This window comes from Mustela nivalis (genome assembly GCF_964662115.1).
Source record: "Mustela nivalis genome assembly, chromosome: 10".
Taxonomy (NCBI): Eukaryota; Metazoa; Chordata; class Mammalia; order Carnivora; family Mustelidae; genus Mustela; species Mustela nivalis.
Window position 1 is genome coordinate 107,808,306 of NC_139029.1, and position 14,307 is coordinate 107,822,612.

General features: G+C 41.4%; 1 long non-coding RNA gene across 1 annotated transcript in view; it reads right to left on the minus strand.

The window, feature by feature from the left end:
* Positions 1-633: 633 nt before the first annotated feature.
* Positions 634-14,307, minus strand: part of LOC309842017 — a 273,345-nt gene continuing 259,671 nt past the window's right edge. Inside the window, exon 2 of the long non-coding RNA XR_014299449.1 lies at positions 634-685. This is a non-coding gene — a long non-coding RNA (uncharacterized lncRNA). The remainder of the gene's footprint in view (positions 686-14,307) is intronic.

The following is a 14,307-nucleotide window of genomic DNA, read 5'->3' on the forward strand; positions in this document are numbered from 1 at the left end:
TTTAGGCAATTTCATTATCCCAGCCACACATAAGGTGTTAGTCAAGTTATACAATTGTAGGGGAATCAATCCCATTTTTCCAGTTGTTTAATCATGTGCCGTGGGGTCTGCTAATATCCCCACAAAATAAAAAAGCAAGAAGATCATCTAAATGAGCTATTGTGTAACTTCTCTGAAGTTTACCTCTAATTGTTTAGCTTAGGTAAACAAACATTTAAAGACAATCAAATCTAGAATTTAACATCCATAAAGGTGTGTTACTAAAACAATTTTTCTCAAACAATTTTTCTCTCTAAAATAACCCTCATTTCCAGAGATAGCCAAATCAGGACTAATTCACTTGTGAAACAAGTCCAGTTTTAACAAACTTGGCCTAATTATTTACATAAGCTCAGTAAGAACAGTGACTGTGATCAATAGATCTTTTAGAATCCGCTTTGCTGGAACTTCTTATAAGGAATCTCTAGGTTGAACTTTTAGTAGCCTCTCCGGGCCAGAAGCCAAGTCCTGTACTTGCCATGAGGCATGCCTGCAATACCTTTGGGCGAATTCCTCTTCCCGAGACTGCACCTACCAAGGAGTGACATTCTTTACTCACCTGGTGGGGCTGCTGGGAACTCTGTAAGCAAGGTATCAGGCCAACAGTCCCAAGGGGCTTTATGGCTCCAGGTTTCATAAAGTCAACCTTAGTTCCTTAAAGCTGTCTGGTCATATCTGAGTCTTTTCAAATATGACATCCCAGTCAAAGCCTTGGTAAAATAACCCGTGTTTCCAATTCTTTCCTGTTACAAGGAGAACAGATTCTTATTGAACTTATGCAAATGACTGATTGCCACGGAAGAAAGAATACTTACTAAGACCTTTTGGTTTCAGAGGGTTCAGATAGAGAAAAAAATTTGAATGCTTTGATTTGTTCGCAAATCAATACTTTTACATCTCTGTAAGTTACAGATAACTAGGAGGGAGTATCCCTAGTCTGTAAGAGCAAACAGTAGAGAGAACCAGCCATGTTTAAAGTAAGACAAAACATTAAGATACACAACACTATAATCTTTTAGTTCATTTAGTCCCATGTTACTAATTCTGGTGAATGCGGCTTTAGTCAGTTCTGGAAATTCTTACCCATTTCAGTTTTAGGATTTTCAAGCATATCAAATATCTGTATTTGTCCTGAAAGTCCTTTATAGGAATCTACTTGAAGATAAAACTTATTTTACCAGAGAATTAAAACAATTATAAATGACAAAAACTCAGAATGGATATGGTTAGAGCTAAAGAGATACGGGCGTTTACAATTTAGCTGCAAGGAAATCAGGTTATTTCTGTGATACATAACATTTCCATAATTACAGTATCAAGCGATGATCTCTCAAAACGTTAAAACTTTAGGAAGTGCATAGAATCTCTAGAATAGTTATAGCATTTTCCCAAATGTAACCCAAGGTTTATCATTGGTTCAGTAGTACTTCATGAGCAACTTCACATACCAAGGAAAAGCCTGAGTTAAAGAGATTTACAATTTAAATCCTGTCAACATTTGCTAAAATCTTAGAAAGTTTTAAAGCACATGCCTAAATATAATTAGGGATGTTAAACACCTGATAAAACTGAACATAGAAACTCGTTTTTCTGGGCAGGCAAAGAGAAAACCATTTACATTTTCTTAACAGCAGATCAATTGATCTAAGAAAACATTGTCCTTTTGAACAGAGACAATTTCAGTCTTGTACCAATGTATCCTTAAAACCCATTCATTTCAATCTTAATCCATTCTTGACCATTGCTAAAATTCCTTTTCTGAAGATTTCCCTTCACAAACCTTCTACAACTTTCCTTTGCATTCAGGTTTTGTCCCAAGCCATTTCCTTCCAAACAACCATCTCATTTAGGACAAAATTACCTTCCTTTACCTTCAACAAAATGTATTCCCATTCCTTAAATCTTTCTTACATATCTCCTACTTTCCTACATACAGAGTTTCCCTTTATTTCCATCAGTCTTAGTTACACTAAGCAGAATTTTGTATTCTTAGAAACACCTTTAGTTATTAACCAATTGTGAACTGTTACAACAGAATTCTTCAGGTGGCAAATTTATGAATCAGTTAAGTGGCAAACAAGTTTACCAGCAGATTTAAATACTCTTAGTTTCTTTGCAGTAAGAAGTCAAAAAGCACAAGCCTACATCCAGAAATTAACGACTTAGCATTTTATCCTGTTTGGTTAAGACCTAGATGTCCACAATTTAATTCCATTTGTCATCCAAGCAAAACTTTAAAACTTTCAGGTTACCAAAGACTTTGAAAGCTACTTCAGCAATTACCCATTAGAACTTTGAGATAGACAATTAACCATCAGTTTAGTCATTTCTTTGCTAACAAATTTTAACAAATAACACAAGCTTATTTGACCTTCAGTAAACTTTGATAGAATAAAGCTTCACATTTACTGCTGTAAACTTAAAAGACAGGTCTTAATTAAACCAACAAACTTAACTTAGTTCCAATAGTGATTTATGTTCCACCTGGACCCACTCCACTTTGAATGTTTACCTGAGACATGCGTGGGAAGATCTGGAGTGGGGGTGTTAGGTCCAGGGGGGCTCTTCTCGCTCCTTGACAGTGAAGAGAGAAGGAGCCGTGGTGCATAATCTAGAAGCTAGTCATGCAGGCTGCACACACGTTGGTACAGAAACACGTAAGGGGGAAACAGAAGAAACAAAGTGCTGCCAGGAGGCAGAGAAAAGATTCCCGGTTTCGGAGCTCATAAGCCCCAACAGAGGAGCAGACGCCATGCTTTCCCACCAGCAAGGGGGGAGGGGTTAGGCAGTCCAAGTCAGGCCAGAGAACACAGGGAAACTTCCCCGAAACAAAGAGAGTTTCGGCAGCTGCTTGGGAATATTCCTTATGGTCTCTGTCTCGAGTTAGACCAACCCCAGTTGGCTCCAGTTATAGCCATTAACACGGGATGTGAGTGAGGGAGAAGCCCCCACATCTATTAAGAGAAACAGAGGAATAAAGCCAGAGTCCCCTTTGCTAGGGATGGCCCAGCAACCTGGGTTTACTAGAAGAAGGCTTATTTACGTAATTACCATCCAATATGTCAGGAGAAAGTTTACTAGCTGACCCATTTGGGCAAACACATTTTGCAAAAGCCCCTTAGTCTGGGGTCCTGGTGTAGAGCAATAAAGGCCTAGGTATGAGCAGTGAAGGTGTCCTAGGTCCATTTGCCCTCTTTCCTGCAGAGATCTAACTGATAGATCCCACTGAGGCCATGCAGTGTTACAGGAGCTCAGTCCTTTCCTAAGTTTTGCAATCCAAATTATTTCCAGTGGGTTAAAAGGCACCCCAAGGTAGAGTCCTTGGGAACTGAAGCCAGAAAAGTAATGAAGGTCCATTACCAAATCCCCCCTGACTCCTGGGTAGCGTTCCACGCAGGATATGTCAGAGGTTCCTGTGTCAAAAGCGACCGGAGGCGTCCCTCAACAAAAATCGCTATTGATCACCGTTTTGCCTTCCCTGGGAAGGCATTCCTGCCGTTAAAGGCCCTGGAAGGGGTGCCGGCGTCCCTCCGCTTCCCCATCGCATCCTAGGCTGCCAATGGGTGCCTGGTGAATGGACTAGGAAATTGTGCCATGCCAAGCCATTGTCTATCCTGAAGACTGCATACCGTTTTGCCATATTAACCCATGGAAGTACTAGAAAAGTTTGGCAAGGGGAAATTACCCAATTTCATAGCTTTAGGCGGTTTGCAGAAGACACTGACGAGAAACAGTAAAGATTGAAATCCATCATGGTCTATGCGACATTCCAACACATGTGGTCCTTACAGCCAACTTCCCTAGGAAACGTTCCCCGGTTGCGTTTTAATTCAATCGGGTACTGGTTTCGGCCGGCTCCCAGTGGAGGTCCCGCGGCCAGAAGTGGCTAGACCGGGCATGTGGAGGGGATCACATTAGATCAATCAGGAGGAAACCTCACACGGGAGTCTTAAGATTGGCAGCCGTCCTGGTGACTTAGGTGGCTGTCCCGTGCCCAAGAGAGACAACTTTCTATAAGAACAGGAATAGAGTGAGGCCATCAAGTTTCTGGGTCTTATTGCCATTCCGGCCAGGGTACTAGCTTACAGTCAAAAGGCAGACGCTTTCCTCCCCGTGGAGTAGCCACGGGCTAGAGGATTACAGCCTGAGCAATTGACATGCAAGTGTTCCAATAAGACCATACTCCTTGAAAGAGCCCTGGAACGAGAGTACAGAAAAGGAGAGAAAGTACTCACCAATTTGCACCGAAGCTCAGAGTCCAAATGTAAAGACTCACAAATCTCCTGGCTGGCTCGCCAAAAATGATGAAGTCCCAGAACCTTAAGTCAGGTTCGGTGTGGTGAGGAGGTTCGGAGCCGACGACTAAAGAAAGAATTCTTAAGACGTCATTGGTGCAAAATGGTGGTTTATTAAAGCACGGGGACAGGACCCATGGGCAGGAAGAGCTGCTGCCCCGGGTTGTGAAGGTGGGCATGTTATATACCCCACGGTTGGGGGGAGGTGGTGAAGGAATGGGGGATTTCGACAGAGTTCTCACATGCTAGGGAGGGTCTACAAGGTGCCGGGGGGGAGTCTTTGACATTATGGCTTGATTAATGTCGTCCCTAGGTCAAGCACTAACATCAAGATAATGGGGGATTCTTGGTGGGGCATTATGATCTGGCTATCATTTACATTCCTTTCTACCCCAGTCTCCTCCAGTTTATGGTGGGAGGGGGACATTAGGGCTTCAGGAACCAAGAGTTATTTGCCTCTGGAAATTTGTGCTATTGATAAGGTAACCTCCCTGTTCAGGTCTCTAGGACATCTTGTAGGGCAAGGGAGATTCCTGTTCTGCAGGATTGTGATCCCTGCAAGTTAACTATTTATCGTTTTATGGCAGTCATGGGTGCCTGAGGAATGCCACACACATGGAGGGGAGCGGGTGAAGAGGGGGTGCAAGGCGCCAGCTTTTGCTTTGTCCTCAGCCAGCCTCCTGCTCCCTCATCATTGTCGTCCCTGCGGGGCGAGGGCGATACTGACCCACCCTTGTATCTGGGCCTTGTTACCTGGAGCTGGTTTCTGGGACTTAGTTTTTAAGTGAATCCCCTGGGAGAAGGGGAGCAGGGACAGTTTAAGGGTTAAACAACAAAGTTACTGTTTAACCTCAATGGAAGCCTCTGGCTAAAATAAAAATATAAAATAGGTCCTTACAGTGTATATCCCAGATTATCACAAAAATGTCACCAGACTAATAAAAGATATTAATACCCAAATTGGGGCTCTACAAAATCCTTTCTCTCTCAGTAATTGGTTAAGTTCCTGGTTTAAAGGAGGATTATGGTCGATGATAAAAGATCTCTTTGTTGGACTTTTCATTCTTATAGCCTTACTAATCTTAATGTGTTGCCTTCTTCAGTGTGTTTCTTTCTACCTGGTGTTAAGAAACCTGCTGCTACAATGACTTCACATTGACAGATGATACTGTTGTGCCCTAATAATGGGTCCGTGATTAAAGGAGCAAGACTGATACAAAGCAAAGGTCAAGCAAAGCTTTCCTTCGCGCCAAGCATCAAGAACCTAACCAAACGTTTGGGCTGCACCTCTTCCAAGAGAGGGCGACCCTTCTCTGTTTCACAGGCTAGCTTTTTTTTTTTTTTTAAAGATTTTATTTATCAGAGAGAGAGAGGGAGAGAGAGCGAGCACAGGCAGACAGAATGGCAGGTAGAGACAGAGGAAGAAGCAGGCTCCCCACCGAGCAAGGAGCCCCATGTGGGACTGGATCCCAGGATGCTGGGATCATGACCCGAGCCGAAGGCAGCTGCTTAAAACTGAGCCACCCAGGTGTCCCACAGGCTAGCTTTTTAAGGGCAAAGGCCATGAGGTCGGGCCTTGCCACACACAAGTGGCCAATGAGATTGTAACACACACAGGAAACTTCACAGTGATGCTAGGTTACCAGTCGAGTTACAATTTACCCTAGTAGACATTTGAACCAGCCTATTACACCTTGACTGGGATTGGTGCCAAAAGGGCTCCCAAAGGGTGGGGCCCATACTCCTTGGTAACCAAGGTGACAGTATGCATGCCCCCTACTGATCGGATGTCTCCACCTGGCCTGACCCACCTTTGTATCTGGGCTTTGTTACCTGTAAATCCCCTGGGGAAAGGGGAGCAGGGACAATTTCTAAATAGCTCCTCACAATACTGTCAGCAGCATTGGATTCAGCTGCCTCCATCTTTTGTAACTCCCCTACACATTCCCCAACTGACCAATGTTGACCTGAGTAGGTAGGGACAACTCTACTATTCAGCAGGAAGAATTTACAGAAGATGAGACCTTCCACTTTCAACAACCTTAAAGATTTAAGAGTCAAAATTTTTCCTGGGGGAAATGATGAGGGAACAGAAGCCTAGCTGAGGATAAAACAGAAACTGCAACCTTTCCTCCCGACCCCATTCCTGGGTGGGACATGTGTGACATTCTTCCAGAAATCTTTCAACTATTTTAAAGTTAATCCCTTGCTAAGAAGGGAAAAACAACCTTGACAATGGCAAGGCCTCTGGTATCCCTGAATCTTGTGGGTCTTCTTTAGCATATGAAAGTTCTTTCAAAACCCCTCTTTTTCCTTGCCTCCCAGGGCAACATCTCTTTCTGCCCATGGGGCCTGTCCCTGTGCTTTAATAAAATCACCTTTTTGCACCAGAGACATCTTAAGAATACTTTATCAGCCATGGGCTCTGGACCTCACTTATATTCTAAAACTTCACCTCAGCCTGCTCAGTGAATGTGGCACACTCATGCACGGGAGCCCGAACTTTCCACCACTGCCTTTGCAGGTATATCTTCTCAGTCTTGGGCTATCTCCCCCAGCAGACATGGGACAGTTGTGGCAAGTCGATCTACATCCTGTAAAGTTTTCCGACGAAATAAACACAACATCAGGTGAAGTGGGTGTAAGGCAAGGTTTATTAAAGTTTCTCTCTGGTGAAGCTTCAGGGCCCAGGTGAAGGGGAGCTGAGAAAGTTGCACCTGGAGGAGGTGGGCACCCTCGGGCGAGGTTCCGCAACTCTGGAAAGCAGAGTGGGGGAAGTCACGCCCAAGGCAGGGCGGAGGGGGCTTTTGAGGGGTCTTGGGGAAAGCTCAGGGGTCTTTTGGCAAGTTTCCCTTATTCAGATATCCCGCCTGCTGGTCGGGATCCCATTGGTCCACAGGAGCCCAGGGCGGGGGTCTCAGATTCCTGCTTGGGCCTTTGTTCTCCTGTCTGAGCTCAGGTCTTGTGGCTGGAATTTTCGCCATCTTTAGTAGCCCTTCCTGCCAGCCCAACACACTCTGTGCACACAGGCCACGTTTTCAGGCATCGCTCCCTTGTACCTACTAATCCATAGAGATCTAGCTGTGCCAGGTGACACAAAAATGAAAACCTGGTTGGTTGATCATTTAAGAAAGTCAAATTCTTTATGAATCACATAACATATTAACATTTTTATATTAATTATGTTATAATCAATTTATTATATAATATATATGATGATTATATGATGATAATTAATATTATCATTATTATATAAAATGATTCCTAAGTTTACTGTGCCCAGATTGCAGGGTTTAAATTTGTTTTTGAAACAGTGTCCTTAAGTGTCCTTTCAGTGAGCAGACTCTGGGGAGCACACAAACTGCTAAACAGAGCCAACCCTGGCAGGGAGGTTATTGACTAAATCTCTAGTGATTTCCCTACACCACACCAACACCATCTCCTCAACTGCAAAGTGAGGAAGGTACTTGTTAGGTACCCCCAAAAATGGGTACCCCAATAATTGGTCCGTGATTAAAGGAGCGAGATTGATACAAAGCGAAGGTCAAGCAAAGCTTTATTTCATGCCAAGCATCAAGAATCAGACTGACCGGGGCGCCTGGGTGGCTCAGAGGGTTAAGCCTCTGCCTTTGGCTCAGGTCATGATCTCAGGGTCCTGGGATCGAGTCCCACATCGGGCTCTCTGCTCAGCAGGGAGCCTGCTTCTTCCTCTCTCTCTCTCTCTGCCTGCCTCTCTACCTGCTTGTGATCTCTGTCTGTCAAATAAATAAATAAAATCTTAAAAAAAAAAAAAAAGAATCAGACACACCGTCAAACAGACCGGTTGGGGCTGCCCCTCCCTGCTTTCCAGACTAACTTTTATAGAGCAAAGGCCATGTGGTTGGGCCTGGCACACACAGGTGAATTGAATTACAATTCACCCCACAGTAGCCATGAAAACTAGCCCATCACCTTGGTAGCTAGGAGACAGTATGCGCCCCCACTGGTCAGATGCCTCCAGCTGGCCTGACCCATCCTTGTATTTGAGCTTTGTTACCTGAGACTGGTTTCCGGGACTTGTTTTTAAGTCCCCTGGGGGAAGGGGAGAAAGGGAGCAGGGACAGTTTAAGGGTTAAACAACAAAGTTATTGTTTAACCTCAATAGAATCCTCTGGCTAAAATAAAAATATAAAATAGGTCCTTACAGTACTAAAGCAGGACAGGAACAAGCATGGATAGCCAGGCTCTGGCCTTTACAACAAACCAGGCAGTGCTCCCAGAGAAGAAAGGTACCTTGTAAGCACCACTCAATACTGCCACGCATATTAAAAGCCAGGAGGTTGTGGAGAACACATGGGGTGAACACTCATTTGTGAGAATTCCAAGCAGTTTATACAAATACACAAACTATATTCAAACTTGATAACTTTATCTGCAACTAATAAATCAAAACAAATACATACTTGGGGGAGGAGTCAAGATGGAGAAGAAGTAGCAGGCTGAGACAACATCAGGTAGCAGGAGATCGGCTAGACAGCTTATCAAACAACTGCGAACACCTACAAATCCAACAGGAGATCAAAGATAAGAAGATCAACAATTCTAGAAATAGAAAATCGACCACTTTCTGAAAGGTAGGACCCGCAGAGAAGTGAATCCAAAGTGATGGGAAGATAGATCACAGGGGGAGGGGCCAGCTCCCAGCAAGCAGTGGAACAAAGGAGCACAAAATCAGGACTTTTAAAAGTCTGTTCCACTGAGGGACATCACTCCAGAGGCTGAACCAGGATGAATCCCATGCGGGGTCAGTGTGGCTCCAGGTCCCGCGGGGTCACAGAAGAATTGGGGGTGTCTGAGTGTCACAGAGCTCACAGGTTTTAGAGTAGGGAGACTGGCTACAGAGACAGAGCCGAAGAGTGAGCTCCCAACTCGGGGTTACCTTGAACTGTAATCCGTGGCACAGGTCACTGCTCTGTGAGTGGGGTCCCCACAAGATCCAGGGAGACACCCCCTGGAAGAGCTCAGGAATCTGGTGTTCAGAGACTCCAGACGGAGCTCCATGCCAGAGACAGAGACGCTTGGTCACGGGGTGGGTGAGCTTGGAGCATAGCCGGAGGCCAGGGAGACAGGAGTGATTGAGCATTTTTCTCTGAGGGTGCACTAAGGAGTGAGGCACCAAGCTCTCAGATCCTCTGGGCCAGAGATTGGGAGGCTGTCATTTTCATTCCTGTCCTCCAGAACTGTACGGAAAGCATTCAGGGAACAAAAGCTCCCAAAAGTGAACCCTAGGAGATTACTTAGCCTGGTCCCTGCTATGGGAGATGCAAATCTGCCTCAGGCAAAGACACTAGAGAATCACTACAACAGGCCCCTCCGCCAGAAGATCAACAAGAAATCTAGCCAAGACCAAGTTCACTTACCAAGGAGAACAGTGGAATTCCAGAGGAGGAGAAAGCAAAGCATGGAATTCATGGCTTTCTCCCCATGATTCTTTAGTCTTGCAGTTAATTAATTATCTTAATTTAATTTTTTTCTTCTGCTAAATTTTTTTAACTTTTACCCTTTCCTCTTTTAATGTTTTTTTTAAACTAATTTATCTTAAGAATACCTTTCATAAAAAAATAATATTTTTTGAACCTTCATTATTATAGTCATATATTATCCTTCATTGTATCTAATTATATTTTTTGTATACACATAGGGATTTTTCATCTAAAAAACTTGGGGTCAACTTCTTCTAATAGATCAAAATATACCCTAAATCTAGCTCTGGTCTTGTTTTAGTCTCCAACCCAAGCAAATTCTCTCCACTTTCTTTTTCTTTATTCTCCCAACCAACTTACTTTATCAACTCCTTTTTTAGAAATTAAAAAAAAAATATTTTTCCATCTTCATAGGCGTATTCCATCCCTTCATTGTGTTTACCCTTATATATGTTTTTCATTCTTTAAAATTTTAGGAGGTAGTTTCTTCTAAGAGACCAAAATACTCCAAAACTAAGTGGGTAACCCTGTTCTAGTCACCAGTCTAATATATATAGATAGATAAATATCTATATATATATATATATTTCTTTTTTATATTTTTTCTTTATTTGTTTTCTTTTCATAATTTTTTTTTTCTCAACTTCTTTTTATCCTCTTTCTCCACCCCCCACCCCCCACAATTTGGGGTCTCTTCTGATTTGGTTAAAGCACATTTTCCTAGCATCTTTGCCAGCCTTTTAGTATTTTATTTTCTCCTTCATATATATATATATATATATATATATATATCAAAAGAAATGAAATCCTACCATTTGTGATGACGTGGATGGAACTAGAGGGTATTATGTTTAGTGAAAGAAGTCAATCAGAGGGGCGCCTGGGTAGCTCAGTGGGTTAAGCCACTGCCTTCGGCTCAGGTCATGATCTCAGGGTCCTGGGATCGAGTCCCGCATCGGGCTCTCTGCTCAGCAGGGAGCCTGCTTCCTCCTCTCTCTCTCTGCCTGCCTCTCTGCCTACTTGTAATCTCTCTCTGTTAAATAAATAAATAAACTTTAAAAAAATAAATAAATAAAATTAAAAAAAAAAAAAAAAAAAAAGAAGTCAATCAGAGAAAGACAACTATCATATGATCTCCTTGATATGAAAAAGTGGAGATGCAATATGGAGGTGTTGGTGGGTAGGAAAAGAATAAATGAAACAAGATGGGACTGGGAGGGAGACAAACCATAATAGACTCTTAATCTCACAAAATAAAATGAGGGTTGCTGGGGGGAAGGGGATCAGGAGAGGGTGGTGGGGTTATGGATATTGGGGAGGATATGTGCTATGGTGAGTGCTGTGAAGTGTGTAAACCTGGCGATCACAGACCTCTATTCCTGGGGCCAATAATACATTATATGTTTATAAAAAATAAATAAAAAATAAATAAAACAAATACATACTTAACTTCAGATATTATTGGGGCACCTCGGTGGCTCAGTGGATTAAGCCTCTGCCTTCATCTCAGATCGTGATCCCAGGGTCCTGGGACTGAGCCCTGAAAAGGGTTCTCTGCTCAGCAGGGAGCCTGCTTCCCTCATCCCTCTCTACAGGCTTCTCTGCCTACTTGTGATTGCTGTCTGTCAAAGGAATAAATAAAATCTTAGGAAAAAAACACTTCAGATTATATCATTACGGTTATGGAAAAGCCACAACCTTCTATTAATCTGTAAGTGTTAATCATGAGTCTTTAGAGAATAAGCATATGTCTTCAACAGGTTTCCAACAATATTCAATTTCAACTTCGGGTTTAAATACCTGAATTTCTTCTCCTTTCCCCTATGACTAGATATAGCACTTCATTTTTATCAGTAGTTTCACTGAACTGGTTTCAATAATTTAATAATTATAGGCTTTCCAATAATGGTTCCAGAAGGCTAGGTGATTCCCTTCTGTAGAAAACAAATATAAGCAAGTGTAGGGAAGGTGTTTATTATTTAGCTTTTAGGATAAAATTTGTAAAATGATTAAAAATCCCAGCCATTTAAAGGCATTTGATACTGACTAGAGGCATATAACAAATTTAGAAGTGTTTATTTAAAAAACTACAGGAGCTCCAAGTAAGAATGGTGGAATACAATAATTTTCTTGCCTAGAACTTCTAACTTTTCTGTTTCTCCTCAACACACATCCTGATCAATCTGGAAGAACTCTAACTTTACCTTAAAGATAATAGGCTCTTCTTCCAGAGGTGTCAACCACAGTTGCGGGTGGAGAGTGAAAACCTGTAGGTTTGCTCATCTTAACTGGCAGATTTGGCTTAAAATCACAGAGCAAATCTGTAACTATGTTAGCCCAAGTTTGTATTCTTGTTTGTGGCAATCAGCAGACCAAGGCCAAAAGTTTCTGGGGGAGAAGTTACACATAAAACAATCAGAAAAGGAGTGAAATAACCTCTCACTCCTAAGCTTTCTCATCTGAAGCAGACTCTAGAAATCCTGGCAAAATGCAAAAGGCGAGGGAGATGGAGAACAGATTACAACCTTGAATGCCTCTCTCAACCCACATACTGTTCCATTGGCAGAGGCTGGAAGCCTTATAGAGGTGTTTGAGCACAAATTCTATGTATCAAAATCAAAGTGCTAAGGCAAAGGCAAAGGAAGTATCGCTTAAGCTACAAGTGTAAAACAACTCATCATATGTGGGGACATGTTACCATGATTTCCCATTAAAAATGAGGAAGGTCAAGAAGGCAATAGGATGATATGTTCAAAGTGCTAAAAGAAAAAAAAAAAAAAACTGTCCCTCAGAATTCTTTTTCCAGCAAAACAATCCCTCAAAAAATGCAAAATAAACTGTTGGATAAACAAAAACAGATAATTTTACTAGAAATCGCCACCAAAAAAAAAAAAAAAAAAAAAAAAAGAAAAAGAAAAAGAAAAAAAAATTTTAAGGTAAAAAGAGAATTGTAACTTGTAATCATAGAAAAAGTTGAGGAGCACCACAATATATAGAGAGAGAGACCATGAAGCCGAATGAATCAATGAATCGGATTTGAAGTTGTTAGATTTTACAAAGTAAGGCAACCACTATAAATAGCTTGAAAATATAGGTAAAAAACAGTAGAGTAATTTAACTGTTATAATAAATACTTGTTTACAACAGAAATAGGAGATAAAGAAGGATCATAGGGACTAAAAATGTTGATGCTTACACAACGAAATGGCAGATGAAAACTGAACTTTATTACTAATTACATTAAATATGAATGAACTAAACACTAATCAAAGTCAGAGATTATCTGGGTAAATGTAAAGAAAAACTCAGAGATTGTCATATTGGATTAGAAAAAAAAAAAAACCAAGATCTTACTACATGCTTCATTTTAATTAATGATTTTTACTACTTCATGAAAGCCATTGTTTTCTTAAGTAGACTTTCCACCCAAAATGAGGCTTGAACTCAAAACCCCAAGATCAAAAGTTTCATGTTCTACTAACTGAGCCAGCCAGATGCCCCCTATACACTTTCTTATACAAAGTTACAGTGCTAAATAGTAAGAAGTGCTCAAAACAAAAGCAAAAATCACAATGATGGACATATATCGAAAGGACAAGGAAGGAACTGGAAGAGTTCCTAAAAGCCAAAGCTGGAACAATATGAACAATAAAATAAAATAAAATAATAATAGATCATAACTCCAAAATATGAGATACTATTCATGAATCCATAATAATATAAACAAATGATCAACTAAATTAATATTAATATATATGGGGGGAGATAAATCTCCTATGTAGAAAAATTCCAAGTCACTTATCTAGATACAGGCATACCTTGTAGATATTGTGGCTTGGTTCTAGACCACTGCTGTAAAGCAAGTCAAAATTTTTTGGTTTTGGTTTTGATTTTTGGTTCCAGTGCATATCTTATGTTTACACTGCACTACGTTCTATTAAGTGTATAATAACATTGTGCCTAAAAAACAATGCACATGTCTTCATTAAAAATACTTTATCAAAAAATACTTTATAAAAAAAATTAAAAATATTTCTAAAAATGCTATCATCTGATCTTTCAGCAAATCATAATCACTGATCACAAATAACCATAAATAATAATGAAAAAGTTTGAAATATGGTGAGAATTACCAAACTGTGATATATAAACATGAAATAAGCAAAAGCTGTAGGAAAAATGATGGCAGTAGACTTACTCAAATCAGGGGTGCCAAAAGCCAATTTGCTGATCAGGAATTTTGTAAAATGCCCCTCAACTGCGATTTATCTGACTCGCTTCTCTGGGGGTACGGTCAGTACCCCTTTGCAGTATCTGCAAAGCTCAATGAAGTGAAGTGCAATAAAATGAGGTATGCCTATATGCCACTTCTTCTTCTTCTTCTTCTTTTTAAATATATTTGACAGAGATTGAGAGAGAGAGAGAGAGAGTGAGTACACAGGGGGAGTGGCAGGCAGAGGGAGAAGCAGGCTTCTGCCCGAGCAGGGAACCCAATGTGGGACTTGACCCCA